The sequence below is a fragment of the Amblyraja radiata genome, chromosome 22 (assembly GCF_010909765.2).
Source record: "Amblyraja radiata isolate CabotCenter1 chromosome 22, sAmbRad1.1.pri, whole genome shotgun sequence".
NCBI classification, from domain to species: domain Eukaryota; kingdom Metazoa; phylum Chordata; class Chondrichthyes; order Rajiformes; family Rajidae; genus Amblyraja; species Amblyraja radiata.
This window is the reverse complement of record NC_045977.1, coordinates 22,466,191-22,484,910: the sequence shown is the minus strand read 5'-3', so window position 1 is coordinate 22,484,910 and position 18,720 is coordinate 22,466,191. Positions and strand designations below refer to the sequence as shown.

At 46.5% G+C, this 18,720-nt stretch overlaps 1 protein-coding gene across 1 annotated transcript in view; it reads left to right on the top strand.

Annotated features, from left to right (window-relative positions):
• Nucleotides 1–11,584: 11,584 nt before the first annotated feature.
• glis2 (GLIS family zinc finger 2) overlaps nt 11,585–18,720 on the top strand; it is a 43,864-nt gene continuing 36,728 nt past the window's right edge. The window contains exon 1 of the mRNA XM_033040638.1: nt 11,585–11,811. The gene's annotated coding sequence lies outside the window, so the exon portion shown is untranslated. The remainder of the gene's footprint in view (nt 11,812–18,720) is intronic.

Sequence of the window (18,720 nt, the reverse complement as noted above, 5' to 3'; positions counted from 1 at the left end):
TCTACTGACAGGTTAGCACGCAACAAAAGCTTTCCACTCTACTGTGGTACATGTACAATAAACTAAACTAAACCCAGGACAAAGCAGATCTCCAAAAACAGAACAATGAAATTCTGACTTACAGCATAACAGGCTTGTAAACATAATACACACAGATAATGTATAATAAACAAAAACAATCTTTAAATTAGTAATCAAAATACTAATGCAAAAAAACCCTAAGTCCTTAGTACAACTAAACATAGTCCATAGAAGTTCATAGCTGAGGTCAGTGTTCTGCAGTGTTCACGAGTCTGATGGTTGTTGGGAAGAAGCTGTTCTTGAACCTGGTGGTCACGGTTTTCAGATTCCTGTACATTCTCCCAATGTATCCTCAGTTTGCGAAAGGTGTTATTATGCTGCTTGGAGCTAAACACAGGGAGCTCTGATCTCTCCGTGAGAATTGTGTTAAACCACTCTCTCTCCATTTATTGCTGCAGAGGGATAATAATTCAGTCACACCCAGTTACAGCTCTCTTAATTTTTTACTACAGGCCCTCAGACTGAGCATGTAACATTCAAGTCATTTCCTGGTCAAATGTGCTGCAAATGAGAGTTTTGGCTTAACCCATCACCCAGACCGGCCTCCACCCCCACCCATCAACTCCATCTACTCTTCATGCTGTCTTGGGGAAAGCAGCCAACATAATCAACAACCTTCTTCATCCCATTCATTCCCCCCCCCCCCGTCTCCCCTCTCCCATCAGGAACACTAAAGCTTAAAAGTGCGTACCACCAGACTTGGGAACAGCATCTTCCTCTTTGTTATCAGCCCACTGAAGAATCTTCCCATAAGCTCGGGTACAGTCCCGATCTTCCAACCTACCTCATTGTGGACATTTTCTCTGTCACAGCTATAAAGCTGTAACACTATATTCTACTCTCTGGTATTTTTCTCTTTGTACCTGTTGTACTTGTGTACGGCTTGATTGCACTCATGGATAGTGTGACCTGATTTGATTGAACAGCAAGCAAATAGAAGCTTGTTGTTGTATCTCAGCATACGTGGCAATAGTAAATCAATACAAATACCAATCAGAGATATTCCGTCATACTCAGTTACAACTCTCTTAATATTATAGGACAAGTGTACTGTGCTTGTTCCATTTAAGTCAACACCCAGAGAGTTGTGAATTTGTGGAATTCTCTGCCTCAGAAGGCAGTGGAGGCCGATTCACTGGATGCATTCAAAAGAGAGTTAGATAGAGCTCTTGGGGCAAGCGGAATCAAGGGATATGGGGAGAACGGGATTGAGGATGATCAGCCATGATCACATTGAATGGCAGTGCTGGCTCGAAGGGCCTGCACTCCTGCACCTACTTTCTATGTATTTCCTAGTCATTAATTAAATGTGCTGCAAATGATTGATGAACAGAACTGCACACAAATTCATACATCTTAATTAAATGTCTCTGAGTCTTATTTGTTCCAATGAAAGCTAGCCCTGCCTAGTCAGTTCCCCCTCCTTGCCACCATCGATTGCCCCCAGATTCTGGAACAGTTTCTTCTCCACTGTTATCATACAACTGAAAGGTTCTACAAAAGTTAGGATTTGTCCAGATAGTCTTCACTGAATTTCCATTCATTAGAGGTCTCGCTATACCCTTTCACTTCCTCCTCTTTCTCACAACACGTTTAAAACTCTTCTCTAATCTTATTAACCGATGGCACCATTCTTCCAGCACTCCCACTTATGCCTGGAATGTTTCCTCCTCAGTGGAGACCAGGTGTTCCTTGACGAGCCAGTCTTGGCTCAGTGCACAGTGCCCTCACCTCCAGGTCAGGTGGTTAGTGCTTTAAGCTTCAGCACAAAACCTGAGCCAACATTCCCGCTGAAGTTCCGAGGATGCACTGCACTGTCAGACACACCTTTACACCGTGCCCTCCACACTGCTCCAGTAGGCTCAACATTCCTGCACGTTCCAGCTCCCTGGCCTCAGGATCTACCAGCCTCTTCCTCTCTAACCACGGCCCTCCGACTGTTTGGGTGACATGGAGAAGTTGAGCCGAAGGGGCTGTTTCCCTGCTACATAAATACAAGGCAGAGTCTGTTCTCACAAGTGGATACAACAGGTCATTCTTCAATGGTGCAAAGAAAAAGAGTGTTTGTGGAGTGCAAGTCCGCAGATCGATAAAATAGATAAAGTGATTGAGAATGTACACACATGCTTATTAGCCGAGTACAGCAGGCAGATTATGCTATAACAACATAGCAACTGTGGATGCTGGAATAGAGTCATCAAGTCACACAGCACGTAAACAGGACAGATGATGTTTTGAGTAGGGACCCGTCAGACGGAAGACTGCACAGTTCTGGTTATCACACCACCAGGCAGATGTAATAACACAAGAGAATTTGCGTGCAGTTCAAGTCGCTATTACAGGAAGGATGTGGAGGCTTTGTAGAGGGTGCAGAGGTTTACCACGATGCAAACATACTTGACATGCTTGTCCTGCCCTTTTCTCTTCCAGCTTTCTTCCCCCACCACAGTCATCTGAAGAAAGGTCCTGACCCGAAATATCCCATCTATTTTCTCCAGAAATACTGCTCGACTGGCTAAATTATTCCAGCACTCTGTGTCTTTTTTTTTTAACCAGTGCCTGCATTAGAGATGGTTAGCTGTATGAAAGTTTGGACAACTTGGATTGTTTTCTCTGGAACACAGGAGGTTGAGGGGAGAAGGAATGGAAGTATATAAAATTATGATAGCATATATGGGGTATACAGGTGGTGGAGGCAGTTACAATAGTGGCATTTTTGAGGCTTTCAGATAGGCACATGGATATGGAGGGATATGGATCACATACCAGGAGGAGATTAGTTTAACTTGGCATCATGTTCAGCATGGACATTATGGGCCGATGGAGGCATAGATAATGAACACAACATGTTCCTTTGGCTGACCAAAGAAGCTTTAGACTTTAGAGATACAGCGCGGAAACAGGCCCTTCGGCCCACCGAGTCCACGATCACCCCGTACACTAGCACTATCCTACACACACTGGAGACAATTTTTTCTAATTTTTTACAGAAGCCAATTAACCTACAAACTTGTACCATCTTTGCAGTATGGGAGGAAACTGGAGCACCCGGAAAAAATGCAATGCAGTCACGGGGAGAATGTGCAAACTCCGTACAGACTGCACCCGCAGTCAGGATCAAACCCGGGCCTCTGGCGCTGTAAGATAGCAACTCTACCGCTGCGCCATTGTGCCACCATTAAGCTGCAGCTACTGGAACCTTGAGCAATACAGGAAGTTCTGGAGGAACTCAGCAGGTCAGACAACATCTGTGGAGAGAATGCATAGGCGATGTTTCGGGTTGGGACCCTCTACCCCTACTTCATCACAGAGTTGAGAGAGGCAAGGAATATTCATGCTATTGACAGCATGGGATTGGAGATGCCTCTGATCTGATCTGTGTGTGTCAGCAGCATGAATGTTGCTCTCCGGAGCCACACGGTGGCAATGCTGTGGAGGGTTGGAGGAGGTTGCTCCCGGATTTTGGTCCCAGCTGTGATTGGATATATCCCAGGATGCCTTGTCACGTGACCCCCCCCCCCCTCATCAGCTGCAATTAGTTGCTGATCCCAGCCGTGCAGCAGCATTCCACCGTCCTGCACCAAATGCAACAATCTGAGGATTTGTTATCCAATTGGATGATTCCTGACTCGATCAAACTGATTATTTTTAAACCATGTACTAAATTTTTGCAGGAAAATTTATGCAGAACATTTCACAATCGATTACGTTGTTCTTAACAGTCAACTAAAAATGTTATTAACGTGTAGTCACTATTTGTATGTTAGGAATTCAGCAGTACATTTGCACAAAACCTGCTCCCACAATCAGCAGTTATAATGACCAGAGTTGATTATGTTGGATATGGGATAAATCTTGGCCTCTAGTTAAGCAAGAGTCAAGAGTGTTTTATTGTTTATTCTTACTTGCTGCAGCACAGGAGCGAATAGGATTCTCCTAAACTTCTAGAGGTGCACGGGAGAGAGCATTCTGACTGGTTGCATCATGGCCTGGTTCGGCAACTTGAAGGTCCAGGAGCGAAAAAGACTACAAAAAGTTGCGACCACTGCCCAGTCCATCACCGGCTTTGACCTCCCCACCGTCGAAGGGATCTATCGTAGTCGCTGCATCAAAAAGGCAGCCAAAATCATCAAGGACCCACACCATCCTGGCCACACACTCATCTCACCATTACCATCAAGAAGAAGGTACAGAAGCCTGCAAACTGCAACGTTCAGGAACAGCCTCTTCTCTTCAGGAAGAAGTTCAGGAAGAAACTGTTCCTGAACCTGGACATTACAGTTTTCAAGCTCCTGTACCTTCTTCTTGATGGTAATGGTGAGATGAGTGTGTGGCCAGGATGGTGTGGGTCCTTGATGATTTTGGCTGCCTTTTTGATGCAGCGACTACGATAGATCCCTTCGACGGTGGGAAGGTCAAAGCCGGTGATGGACTGGGCAGTGGTCGCAACTTTTTGTAGTCTTTTTCCCTCCTGGACGTTCAAGTTGCCGAACCAGGCCACGATGCAACCAGTCAGAATGCTCTCTACCGTGCACCTGTAGACATTTAGGAGAATCCTCTTCGACATGCCGAATCTCCGTAATCTTCTCAGGAAGTAGAGTCGCTGATGTGCCTTCTTTATAATTGCTTCGGTGTGCTGGGTCCAGGAAAGATCTTTGGAGCTATGCACGCCCAGGAATTAGAAGTTATTGACCCTTTCCACCATTGTCCCATTGATGTGAACAGGATTGTGGGTCCTCATCCTTCCCCTACCAAAGTCCACAATCAGTTCCTTGAGAGCCTGGTTGTTGTGCTGGCACCATTTGGTCAGTCGGTCGATCTCACTTCTATACTCTGACTCATCCCCATCTGTGATTCGTCTGACAAGAGTGGTGTCGTCAGCGAACTTGATGTTGGTGTTCGCACTATGTCTGGCTACACGGGCATGAGTATAGAGTGAGTAGAGCAGGGGGCTGAGCACACAGCCTTGAGGGGCTCCCGTACTGATTATCACTGAGAATGAAAAGTTTCTGCCAATTCGAACAGACTGTGGTCTGTGGGTGAGGAAGTCGAGGATCCAATAGCAGAGGGGTGCGCAGAGACCCAGTTCTGTGAGTTTCGTAACCAGCTTGGAAGGGATGATGGTATTAAACGCCGAGCTGTAGTCTATAAACAACAGCCTGACGTAGGTGTTTTTATTGTCCAAGTGGTCCAATGCGGAGTGGAGAGCCAGTGAAATTGCATCCTCCGTTGACCTGTTGTGGCGGTATGCGAACTGTAATGGGTCGAGGTTCTTGTCGAGGTAGGAGTTGATGTGCACCATAAGAACTTCCCTAAAGACACCAGAGACAGCATATGATGTAGTCTTGAGCACAAAAAACAAACTGCCGTAGGAATTCCTGTTCCTTCAATAACTTCCCTCTTCCCGATAGTCTGAAGAAAGGTCCCAACCTGATAGGTCATGTGTGTCCCCGTTCCCATCAATCCCCTTCCACCCCCCGCATGCTGCCTGACCAGCTGAGATCTTCCAGCACTTTGTGTTTTGTTCCAGAATATGGTTCCAGCATCTGCAGTTCCTTGGGTCTCTAGTCCCCATTATCCATCTAAGAGAGCAGTAAAGTCTCAATTTAATATCTCATCTAAAATCTCCAAGAAATGCACAGGAATGTTTTTTTAATTTATTCAAAAAATAAACTTTATTCATTCAATATATGGAGGAAATATAATACACTTGGTACATTTCTTTATTTTTGCATTCACAGTGTCATTGAATCAGACTTTAAATATGTTCATCTCTCTTAAGTTGAAAAAATCCATAAGCTTTTGACCAGGAGTTTTTTGCAGCTGAGTCTCAGCTAATGCTACTACAGCTACGTGGGCAAATTACTGATGAGGCAGAAATATGAAATAAGAAGAAAAAATGTTGAAAATACTCAGCCGGTCAAGCAGCACCTGTACAGAGAGAAAAAAGGTATGAACAGGTGTCACCAATGGTAGTCAATTAATCTGAATCTCCGGAAGACACAAAGTGCTGGGGTAACTCAGCGGGTCAGGCAGCATTTCTGGAGAATGTGGATAGGTGACATTTTTTTGTCGGGACCCTTCCACAGGCCAATTGTTGCGTGGGGTTGGGGAGAGGAGGGCCAGGACAGACAAGGAGTTGTTTGATAGGCAGATGGTTGGACAAGATGAAAAAACAGAAGCAGAAGGTGTGAGACAAAGTGATAGATGTGTGAATTGTGAAGATAGAGGAAGGAATTTACGTAGAAGTGGAGGTACAAGTCCAGATGGGGCACAGAGGAGGGGATGGGGGTGTGGGAGGATGGTGGGTGTTAAATGGGAGAAGAAGGGAGAGGGGGAGGGTTATGTAGTGACCCAAGCAATTTATTTCTCTGCATCTGTTAAAGTTGCAAATTGTTGCTTAAAATATAAACAGTTAATGTAACACGAAGAGACTCTGGCAACGTCATGTTTACATTCTAATAGATAAGGTACTAAATAATTCTGATTTAACCTCATGTCAATCCTGCCCGTGTCACATTCTGATCAGAGCTATTTGAAGTAGGTGATATAAAAAATTATCACAGAATCATCAAAATATGTGGGACAGAGGAAACATTACGGCCACAAACAGGTCTATTTAAGCCACTCCCGCTCTCAGACCTAGCCTTAAAACATAGAATAGCACAGAAACATTCCCTTCGGTGCACACTGTCAGCGCCGAACATGATGCCAAGTTATACTAATCTCCAATTCATGTTCCTATCTAAAAGACCCTTAAACATCACTTTAAAATCTGCTTCCACCACCATCCCCAGCAGTGCATTCCAGGCCCCCACCACTCTCTGTTGCCCCGCGCATGTCCTTTAAACTTTGCCCCTCTCACCTTAAACCTATACCTTCTAGTCTGACATTTCCACCCTGGGAAATAGCTTCTGACTGTCTACCTTATCAATGCCTCTCATAATTTGATATACTTTGATCATCATGTACAGGGTTTCCTTTATTGTCATTCAGACCGAAGTCTGAACGAAATTTCGTGCCTGCAGTCATACATACATACAATACAATAAAAAAACAACAATAAACACATATTAACATCCACCACAGTGAGTCCACATAGCACCTTCTCACTGTGATGGAGGCAAAAGTCTTAGGGCTGCAGTCTCTTCCCTCCTCTTCTCTCTCTGCGCTGAGGCGATACCCCACCGGGCGATGTAGCAAACAGTCCCGCGGCTCAAACACCGCGGCCCCGGGGTGGTCGAAGCTGCCGTCCACCAGTCCTGCTGACACAGCCGCTGGCCCGCGGCCGAACCCCGGACTCAGGTCACCGCCGCCAGAACGCCATCCCAGCCACCGGAGCACCGTTCCAGCCCCGAGCCGGATCGCCCTCACGTGAGTGCCATTACTGTCTCAGCCTCGCGCCAGGCCGACCCGACATGGGCGCCGCTCCTCCCTCGGGCTGGGCCGGGCAGCCCCGACATGGGCGCCGCTCCTCCCTCGGGCCGGGCAGCCCCGACATGGGCGCCGCTCCTCCCTTGGGCTGGGCCGTACAAACATGGGCGCCGCTCCTCCCTCGGGCTGGGAGCGCCGCACCTCCCCGAGCTCGGCCACTCCGACGGGAGCACCGTTCCTTCCTCGGACCAGGCCGCCCCCCGGGAGCGTCACAGCCCCTCACGGAAGCCCTGTTCCAGCCCCGAGCCGGGCCGTCCTCACGAGAGCGAGCCCAGGGTGAGTCCTGACTGGCTCTGCCTCCTGAGCCTCGAGGTCGCCAGCTCCGCCATTAGGCCTCAGCGCAGACGGAGGCAGAGAAGGGGAATACGACAAAAAAGTCGCATTCCCCCGCAGGGAGAGACAGCAAGCCCCGTTTCAACCCCCCCCCCCAAAACACAAACTAAACAACCAAAAACTGGACTAGCCAAAACGAAATAAACAACACAAAAAAAGCAAAAACAAACGGGCTGCAGGTGAGCCGCTGCTGCCAGGGCAGCGCCGCCACTTCCTCCCCTGTAGGTAACAACTTCTCAAGGGCTCATCCACTTTCCTCCCTTCACCGCCCTTATGTTGTGCCAGTACTCTTTGAGTGAAAAGTATTTACCTTCACTGCTTTCCATTCCTTCCACCAGTTAACCTAGACCTATGTTGTTATTGACCCCTCTACCAAGTTTCTTCCCATTCACACTGCATAAGCATCTCTTAAGTTTAACCTCAGTTAAACATTACATCAGCCTCCTATTTTTTGCAAAAGCCAGTCTCTCTCTCCTTGTAAAATAATTCTTCAGCCTAACTAATGTCCTTCCAGGAATGTCGTTGGCTGTCTTTTCCTGTCAAAGTTCTACGTGATGTCAGATCCACTAACGTGGTGAACTGAGATGGCCAGCAAGCTTCAGTTCAGGGGGCATATTGTCAATGCGCACTAAACACTAGCCTTGCCAGCACAATCTACATCCTAAAGAGCACGCCAGAATCATCAAGAGCCACACCACCCTGGCCACGCTCTCATTTCACTCCTACCATTGGGAAGAAGGTACAAGAGCCTGAAAACTGTGACCACCAGATTCAAGAACAGCTTCTTCCCAACAACCATCAGCCTCTTCAACACTGCACAACACTGTCCTGAGTAACTATCAACTTCTATGGACTGTCCTAGGTTATTTATTTAGTGGATTTATATATTTATATGCATGCTTTGTGTTTATGGGCCTGTTAAGCTGCTGCAAGTAAGAATTTGATTGTTCCATTGTCAGTACATTTGACAATTAAACATCTTTACTCTCTTGTGTAGGAAGGAACTGCAGATGCTGGTTTAACCCGAAGATAGAAATAAACTCGCTGAGTTACTCCAACTTTTTGTGTCTATCTACTCTTTACGCTCTTGACTGGAATGAACAACTGAAACATTCTTGGAAATTTGGGTACCTATTATTTGTGTTGAGCAGTTCCTGCCAAGCACCCAGGTAAGTAAAGTCAATTCTGTTGACCACTAGGATGGCAGATGACCTAGTAATTCTCAGTAAAACAAGCTTGTTCTCTGAGGAGACATCTGTCCCAAAGCAGCCTAAATTCAATAATACCCAGGAGACACAAGGAACTGCAGATGCTGGAGCAAAACACAGAGTACTGGAGGAACTCAGTGGGTCATGTGGCATCTGTGGAGGGAAATGAACAGGTGATGTGTTGGGTCAGGACCACTGCATAATACACTGCATTGCAAACGCCAAACAAACATACTTTTTTTGTAGCTAAAATTTAAAAATACTATGGTGACTGGAAGCCAGAAACATTCAGCAAGTCAGGCAGCATCTGCGGAAGAGAAACTAAGTGTATCTACACTATCTGACTAGGGTCCTGGCTGCAGCATTGCAAGCACATGGACTCTGACAACACACAAACACAGACACACTGGAGCATCAGGAACTGTGTGGCATGACCAACCATCTCCATCAACAACTTCCCCCATCACAGTTGGGTGCGGAGGAGATGTGCTTTGTTGACACCACTGTATTCAGTTCCATTCACATGAAGCAGCCCATGCCAGAAGCAGTAAACTGGACCATGTTCAGGCATGGCTGATGTTACCACAAAAATACCCAACTGCATGAAGAGAATTTCTAACCACATACCCTTGACATTCAGTGACAGTATCGTTGTCAACTAACCACACTATCAAGTAGAAACAAAGAACTGCAGATGCTGGTTTATACCAAAGACAGGCACAAAGTGCTGGAGTAACTCAGCAGGTCAGGCAGCATCTTTGGAGAAAGATTAGTAAGTTTGCAGATGATACAAAGTGGGTGGTATTGCAAGTGAAGATGGATATCAAAAATTGCAGCAGCAACTTGATTGGTTGGCCAGGTGGGCTGAGGAATGGTAGATGGCATTTAATACAGAGAAATGTGAGGTGTTGCAATTTAACATGCGCAGGACCTACACAGTTGATGGTACGGTTCTGGGGAGTGTTTAGAACAGAGGGATCTAGGAGTGTGGGTGCATGGTTCCTTGAAGGTGGTGTCACAGGTAGATAGGGTGGCCAAAAAAACTTTTGGCACATTGGCCTTCATCAGTCAGAGTATTGAGTAAAGAAGTTGGGAGGTTATGTTGCAGTTATGTAAGACATTGGTGAGGCTGCATTTAGAGTATTGTGTTCAATTCTGGGCATCATGTTATAGGAAAGATGTTGTCATTGGAATGGGTACAGAGAGGATTTATGAGGTTGCTAGGACTTGAGGGTCTGAACCATAGGGAGAGGTTGAACAGGCTGGGTCTGTATTCCTTGGAGCTCAGGAGGATGAGGGGTGATCTTATAGAGGTGTACAAAATCATGAGAGGAAAAGATCGGGTAGACTCAGAGAGTCTCTTGCCCAGAGTAGAGGAATCGAGAACCAGAGGACATAGGTTTAAGGTGAAGGGGGGAAGAGTTAATAGGAATTTGAGGGGTCACTTTTTCACACAAAGGGTGGTGGGTGTGTGGAACGAGCTGCCAGATAAGGTAGTTGAGGCAGGGACAATTGTAATGTTTAAGAAACAATTAGACAGGTACATGGATAGACAGGTTTGGATGGATATGGGCCAAATTCAGGCAGGTGGAACTAGTGTAGATGGGACATGTTGGTCGGTGTGGGTAAGTTGGGCTGAAACGTAACCCATCCTTTTTCTCCAGATATCTTTCCTGACCTGCTGGGTTACTCCAGCACATTGTGTCTATCCCTGCCACACTTTCAACATGGTGCCGGCCTCCATTAACCAGAAACTCAACTGGACCAGCAAGCAGGAGCAGGTTAGCCGGGCAGCACACAACAAGAAACTCATCTCCTGATCCTTCAAGGCACAAATGATGGAACACTTGAGGTATCGAGAGATGAGCACAACTCCAGTACAAAGCTTTTCACCTGATTCTCATCCCATCCACCATTACTCCAACAAGAAGGATTGATCCGAAAGGCTACCTATTCCTTTTCTCCAGAGATGCTGCCTGACTTGCTGTGTCTATCTTTAATTAACCCATGACCTCTCTCGCCAAGAAGAACGAGGGCTTCAGATGCATGGAAGCACCATCACCAGGTTATGCACAAACCTCATTTGGAACCATAGCATCCTTCCAAGTGTTAGTCCTGGAACTTCCTTCCTAACAGCACCATGGGGCACCTTCACCGAGGTCAACGAGGCACAGCCGGACTTTCTCAATTACTATTAGAGATGGCAGTAAGTATTGACACAAAAGGAACTGCAGATGCTGGCAATAAGTATTAATCTTACCAAAAGGGGAAAAAATAGCCACAAAGAACAGAATACCCATGCCTAGCCTCGCTCCAAGGCGAGACATTGACCAGACACAGACCACACCTGAAGGAATAAACCCGACTCCAGGGCGGGTTTGCTGTGTGATCCGAGCGCTTTGTTAAAATACAAATTAAACGAGGGCGGTCTGCTGCTTCTTACTGTGAATTGCAACCGTGCAATAAGGAGGACGCATCGACTGATGGACATTGCAGGGTTCGCTGCCCCCGGGGGAGAGACGGGGACAAAGGGCGGAGCCGCTTCAACGGCGGGGGCCGGGAGTGTGGGGCGTGGAGGGGGCGGCCGGGCATGCGCCCCGCGCCGGCCATGGAGCTCCGGGACAGAGGGACGGCGGGTCGGTGCGGCGGCGGCAGCAGCAGCGGAGAGCGAGAGTGACAGCGGCGGGAGTTGCTGCTCGCTTCCCCCCGGGCCACGGCTCCAGCACTCGGGACATCGGACCCCCGGCCGGAGCAGGTAGGACTAGCGCACCCCGGGGGAGGGAGGGTCAGACCCGGGACACCGGGTGTCTCTTCCCGGGACCCTGAGTTTCTTCCTCACCGGTACACGGTGTCTTCCCCAACCCTCCATCCCTCCCCGAGACACCGGTTTCACCCCTTCATGGGACACTGTCTCCCCCTCCCTCCCTTCCTCCCTCCCTCCCGGGACACTTTCTCTCCCTCTTCCCCCTCCCCACCATCTATGACACTGCATTCTGCAGTCTCCCGCCCTATAATTCTGTGTCTTCCCCCCTCCCTGGGATGGTCCATAACCCCTGCACCCCACCAGTGTCACACTGTGGCCCCTCATCCCGCCCCATACTATACTGTCGCCACCTCCCACTGTTACAATGTCTGGGTGCTCGACTGTCAACCCCCCCTCCCCACCTTTAATACTGTACCTTGTGCTTATTGTTACATTCCATTCCCAGTGTTGTGATGTAACCTGTGCCAAAGACTGTGTTATAGCCGGCTCTTGTGTTTAATTATCATCCATTGCAGGTGTTATAATGTGGCCCGTTCCCTAAAGACACTAGTTCTCTCCCGGTGATGTATTGATAGTCACTGTGGCCCAAACTGTTGCCTTGTAGCGATGATCTAGTTGTACAGTAGTTTACTTTCAGTGTTATACTGAAGACCATAGAGTAATATAGCGTGGAAACAGGCCCTTTGGCACAACCTGCCCCATCTACACTAGTCCCACCTGCCTGTGTTTGGCCCATATCCCTCTAAACCTACCCATGTACCTGTCTAAAGGCTTAAACATTGTGATAGTACCTGTCTCAACTACCTCTTACAGCAGCTTGTTCAATACACCATCACCTTTTGCTACCCCTCAGTTTCCTATTAAATCTTTCCTCTCTCGCCTTAAACCTATGTCCTCTGATTCTCAAGTCCCCTACACTGGACAAAAGACTGTGTTTATACCTCTGATCTATTCCTCTTATGATTGTGTACACCTCTTTAAGATCATCCCTCATCCTCCTGTACTCACTGTAATAAAGTCCTAGCCTGCCCAACCTCTCCCTGTAACTCAGACTCCCAAGTCCTGGCAAAATCCACAAAAATCTTCTCTGCACCCTCCCAGTCATACCACTCTCGCTGTCATACTGATGGCCACTATATGTTGTCACCGCCCACTGTTCTGTCTGATGACCCATTTTCAGTTACCATGTAACCAACTAGTCCATTTTCAGAAGATAGACACAAAATGTGGGAGTAACTCAGCGGGACAGGCAGCATCTCTGGAGATGTTCCTGGAGATCTCTGGTCTGAGTTACTCCAGCATTTTGTGTCTATCTAGTTTAAACCAGCATCTGCAGTTCCTTCCAACCAGTCCATTCCCATTCCTGCTTTAGCATTAGAGGAGTTTGGGCAAATGTGGAGCTTCAGAGTTTGAGGGGAGACCTGATAGAACTTTATAAAATGATGAGAGGCATAGATAGGGTAGATAGTCAGAACCCTTTCGCTAGGATGGAAATATCAAAAACTAGAGAACATACAGTAACTTAAAGAGGAGAGGGGGAAAGTTTAAAGAAAATATGTGGGACAAGTTTTGTTTACAGAGGGTGGTGGGTGCCTGGAACGTGCTGCCAGGGGTGGTGGGGGAGGCAGATAAGATAGTGGGGTTTAGAGGCATTTTATTTTCTAACTTTAGTTATTGACATATGTACAGATGACACAACTTTGCATTACCCAAAATCGCGATGTGGCTTATTTTACTAGGAACACAACTCACCAGTATGGTGAGGGTTGCCAGTGACGGTGGTGCACGAGAGAACAGCTTATAGATAGACACATGCATATGCATGAATGATGGGACATGGATCATGTGCAGGCAGAAATAATTGGTTTAATTTAGCATCATGTTCTGCCAGATATTGTGAGCCGAAGGGCCTTTTCCTGTGCTGCACTGTTCTATGTTAACTATAATACTGCAGCCCACACCTAGCATTCTGATATATTATGCCAATGTTGTTCTGTAGTGATTTCCTAGTGTTGCACTGAAGTGAACTTCCAGTGTTACTTCATCATTTACCTCACAGATAGACTGTAGTTGGCTGTTGGTGCTGTACTGTAGTCTATAGGTGTTACACTGTGACGTCATCAATGCTATACTGTAGTCCACTTCTATCTTGCACTATACCAACTTCTATGTTGCAGTGGGACAATGAAAGGTACAACTTGCATTCACATCGCATCTTTCACAATCCCAGAGCATTTAAATGAAGGCTCTAACTGCCGTCTGGTGTATATGTGAGAAGTCTCAATTATTATTTGCTACATCTGTCATGTGTCCTGAACAAACACTTATCCCTCCAGCAGTATGACTGCAGCAAACAATCTGGTCATTTTATTCGTTTGGTGAGTTTTTGGTGTACAGATCAGTTGCGTGCTTCCTTACAATGCAATGGTGATTATCGAACAGTGACGACAGAACATTTTGGTGTTGGTTTAGTATTGCCACACGAGAAATAGTGAAAAGCCCTTGTCTGAGTGCAATCCCATTGAATCAAATAATACAATACATCAATACAATCAGACCAAATGTAAAAATGTAGAGCAAAGAGAAAAATACAGAGTATAATTTTCATCATTGTAGCATTATGTAGTCCAATGTCCACAGGTAGATTGAAAGTTCGGGACCCTGGCATATAGGAGAACCATTCAGTACTCTGATAAGAGAGGAAGAAGCTGTTCCTGAGTTGGAGATAGTTTTAGAAAATGCCGTATAGTTTATTCTTCCTATTTCCAAATCTGCTTGATATATATTTGTTGTTATAAGTGCTCTTTCTGTGGACCGGTACACATTTAACAGTTCACATAGAGCTTACGGCTACAACAGTTTAGTTTATAACATTTTAGAGGTGCCGGTACACCATGCCGTCACAAAAAAACACTGGCTGCTATAGTAAAGGGAATCTATAAGAGGAGCAAAAAAGTAGCAAATATCATCAAAGACCCACAGCACATTGTCCATGCTCTCATTTCACTCCTACCTTGTGAAGAAGTTACAGGAGCCTGAAAACTGTGACCTCCAGGTTCAAGAACAGTTTTTTCCTTTCAACCATCAGGCTGCTCGAACATCACACAACACTAATCCCAGCATCAATGCACTTTTAGTGTACCATGTACTGAGGTACAGTAAAAAGCTTTGGTTTATGGACTGTCGTTGCACTACTGTCTTTGGGTTTTGTACTAGTATTATGGTTAATAATTTATTGATTACAAAAATAAATATATTATGTATTATCTGTGATATTGCCTTAATGGGCCTGTGAAGCTACTGCAAGTAAATATTTCATTGTTCTGATGTCGGTACTTAAGACAATGAAATAGTGTAACAAAGAACTGCAGATGCTGGTTTAAATCGAAGATTGACACAAAATGCTGGAGTAACTCAGCGGGTGAGGCACCATGTCTGGAGAGAAGGAATAGGTGACGTTTTGGGTCTTCAGACTTGAGTCTGAAGAAGGGTCTCGACCCGAAGCGTCGCCTATTCCTTCTCTCTAGAAATGCTGCCTCAACCGCTGAGTTACTCCAGCATTTTGTGTCTACAATGAAACAGTCTTGACTTGGCTATTAAAAGAAGCACAGCAGGTAGTATGCAATCTACACATCACATTCAACTGTATGATAAGAAGTAGTCCATTTTTAGAGATGGTATTTGCAAGTGTAAATGTTGCCCAGGATGCTGAGAGAATGCCATCGATCACCCGTTCACACTAGTTCTATGTTATCCTACTTTCTAATCCTATACACCAGGGGCAATTTACAGAGGCCAATTAACCTACAAACCGCATGTCTTTGGGAAGTGAGAGGAAACTGGAGCACCCGGGAGAAACCCACATGGTCACAGGGAAAAGGTGCAAACTCCGCATGACAGTATCCGAGGTCAGGATTGAACCCGAGTCTCTCATGCTGTGAGGCAGCAGTGCTTCCAGCTGTACAACAGATGCCTCACCAGTACCTCGCCAACGTTGCCCAGTACAGAGTTAGATAATGAGGAGCAGTGGCAAATGTAAACCCATTCTTCCCCGGCACCTACAGTCTGGGGAGCTCCTGGCTGGGAGCCAGCAGGCTGTCTCTGCACAGGAGTCAAAGGCATGATGAACTTCTTGAAGCACAGTTTGGAGCAAAAACCTTGCTGCGAGACCTGGAAAAGGAGAACTCTTCACCTCCTTCCAGTTGGCTGGTATTGGAATGCAGATGTGTGTGGAATTTGGAGAGTACAGGATCTGTGATTACCCTGTTCCCCCCCTTAGTCAGCCGGCTAGACAGCTGCCTAAACTGTCTGGACACAAACGTAAAGAACTGGTCCCATGGTGAAACGCTGCCTCTCAGTCTGTGTAAGTCTGGCGTGAGCTGCAGCAGCCAGGAAGAGCGGAGACTGATTACTATTTCTCTAATATTTAAGAACATGTAAAAAAAACAGTATGATCAAGAGCACATCCCGGTTGGCTGTGTGGGGGGGGGGGGGGGCGGTGGGGCTGCCTGGCGGAGCTCGGATTACATTATACTCCCTCTTAGAAATAAAACAAGAACCTGAGGAAATGAAGCTGCATCGGCAGATTGAACCATCTAACTTGTTCAAGCTGGAGTGCCTGGTATGTGCTACCATGGGTGGTGGCGGAGTTGATATCATTCATAGTGGTGTTTCAGAGACTTGTGGATAGGCACATGGATATGCAGCAAATGAAGGGATATGGATCAAGTGCAGGCAGATAAGGGTTGGTCTTGGCAACATGTTCGACACAGACATTGTGGGCTAAGAGTCACGAGAGTTGAGAGTGTTTAATTGTCAAATGGAACAATGAAATTCTTTTAGATAGGCACATGGATATGGATCACTTGCAGGCTTGGAGTTTAGTTTAACTTGGCATCATGTTCAGCCTGGACATTGTGGGCCGATGGGTCTGTCCCTGTGATGTACTTTGGGTTCTAACTTAATGAGATGCCTCTACAACAGTATAAGTTTGAATAGATAGATACATGAATAGGAAAGTTTAGAGGGAGATGGGCCAAATGCTGGCAGGTGAGACTAGTTTAGATCTTGGTCAGCATGGGCTAGTTGAATTGAAGGGCCTGTTTCCATGCTACGACAATGATAAATCAAGATCATGCAAATCAATATTTATAATTTAGACCTTTTAAAATCTTGTTAGTACTCTGGTGCAAAACATGCAGTGCTAAAGGAAATCAGCGGATCAGGCAGCAACTGTGGGGGGAATGGAGAGATAACGTTTTGGGTCGGGACCCTTCTTCACACTTTCTGTGGCGTATCTGCTCAGCAATCTACCCAGGGGCGATGGATCTCGGGACATGCTGAGCCTGGCGCGGGGGGTCAGTTCTCCCAGCAAGAGTCCAACAGGCTGTGTGAACGAAAGTCATTCCCTCGGCTTCCACCTGACCGTGCCACAGGGCAAGTGACTGCGAAGGGAGCCAATAATGGGATTCTTGGTTGGTTCTTGAATGTGTTCAGCCAGTGGTATGATAAAAGGTGCAGTGTTTGACCATCGCAACTCTATCTTTAAGTTCACTGTTGGTCGGATCTACAACAATGAGACGGTAGGGAAAGAATATCGAGAACCTCGTGTCATGGAGCCAGGATATCAGCTAGCCACCAATATCAACAAGACTAAAGAGTTGGTTATTGACCTAAGGAGGGTGAACAAACCCTGTCCTTATCAACAGAGCTGCTGTAGAGATGGTCAACAGCTTCATGTACTTAGTCATCCATATCACCAGCAACCTAACCTGGTCCCTTCACACTGATTTGATGATCAACAAAACGCATCAGAGTTTTTCCTTTCTTTGGCATCTGGGAAAATTCAGTATGCCCATGAGAATTCTCTCGAACCTCTACAGAAGCTCCTGCGGCTTGGAGCTCCCGAAGACGGTCTCTAACAGACCCACGATGTCAAAGTCCGCAGGCTCCCACGGTTGGAGCTCCCGAAGACGGTCTCCAGCAAGAGGCCACCAACTCCTCGATGTTAGGCCGCAGTGCGGACGAAGATACGATACGGGTAAAAAAAATTACATCTCCATCGAGGTAATAGATTAAAAAAGGTTCCCCCCCACATAAAACGAGCTAAAGAACACTAAAAACATACATTTAACATACTATTAAAACAACAACGAAGGAAGGGACAGATAGACTGTTGGCGAGGCAGCCATTGCTGGCAACACCAGAGACCTGGATTCGATCCTGACTATGGGTGCTGTCTGTATGAAGTTTGCACATTCTCTGCGTGGGTTTTCTCCGGGTGCTCTGGTTTCCTCCCACATTCCGAAGCTGTGCAAGTTTGTAGGTTAATTCTCTTCTGTAAATTGGCCCCAGTGTGTCGGAGTAGAACGTGTGTGTGGGTGATCGTTGGTCGGCAGACACATGATAGACCAAGGGGTTGTTTCCAAGCTGTATCTCAAACTAATCTAAAACACTGTTTTCAAACACTCAAAATAGGTCCGCAAAATAGCAAGTGAGATGATGACGTATCTAAGACAGGACCTTGGTTTAACTGTTTTGTCTGTCTTCACACAAGGCTGTGCACTATGGATGGAGTCGTCTGCTACAGCACTTTAAAAAGCCACGGTTATAAGGCAGAGAAGAGAGATCTTGTGCTCATAGACTTTAGTTTAGTGATACAGTGCGAAAACAGGCCACCGAGTCCGCACGGAACAGCGATCCCCGCACATTAACACTACCCTACACACACTAGGGACAATTTACATTTATACCAAACCAATTAGCCTACAAACCTGTCCGTCTTTGGAGTGTGGTAGGAAACTGAAGATCTCGGAGAAAACCCACGCAAGTCTTGGGGAGAACGCACAAATTCCGTACTGACAAGCACCCGTAGTCGGGCTCAAACCCGGTCTCTGGCGC